We start from the raw sequence: 563 nt of genomic DNA, 5'->3' as shown, positions 1-563 counted from the left end.
ATAGGTGCAGCTATTAGGGGCATTGTAGTACATACACACACACAGAATAGGTGCAGCTATTAGGGGCATTGCGGTAACACCCCCCCCCCAAAATAGGTGCAGCTATTAGGGGCATTGTGGTAACACACACCCACACACCCCCAAAATAGGTGCAGCTATTAGGGGCATTGTGGTAACACACACCCACCCCAGAACAGGTGGAGCTATTAGGGGCATTGTAGTACACACACACACACACACACCCCAGGATAGGTGCAGCTATTAAGGGCATTGCGTAGCACACTAGCGGCTACAGTAATGCTCCTAATGAAGGTGCAACCTTATTGAGTGACAGCCATGCCCATCATGTGTCTTAGGGCATTACGGTAGGGCTTACCATCAGTTTCGCACTAGTATGAAAAAGTGGTTGTTCTCCCTATTAGGTGTGCAACGGTAAGGCCTAGGTGTCTACCGGAATACACCTAATACAGGGTCCTTCCTTTGCACACGGGAGGGGGAGGGGATCCTGAGCTTTGCATTGGTCTCCGCTCCCTGTTTGCCTACTACCGTAATGTGTGAAATAG

Source organism: Alligator sinensis, unplaced genomic scaffold (assembly GCF_000455745.1).
Source record: "Alligator sinensis unplaced genomic scaffold, ASM45574v1 scaffold850_1, whole genome shotgun sequence".
In the NCBI taxonomy this organism is placed as follows: Eukaryota; Metazoa; Chordata; order Crocodylia; family Alligatoridae; genus Alligator; species Alligator sinensis.
This window is presented reverse-complemented; position numbering follows the sequence as displayed.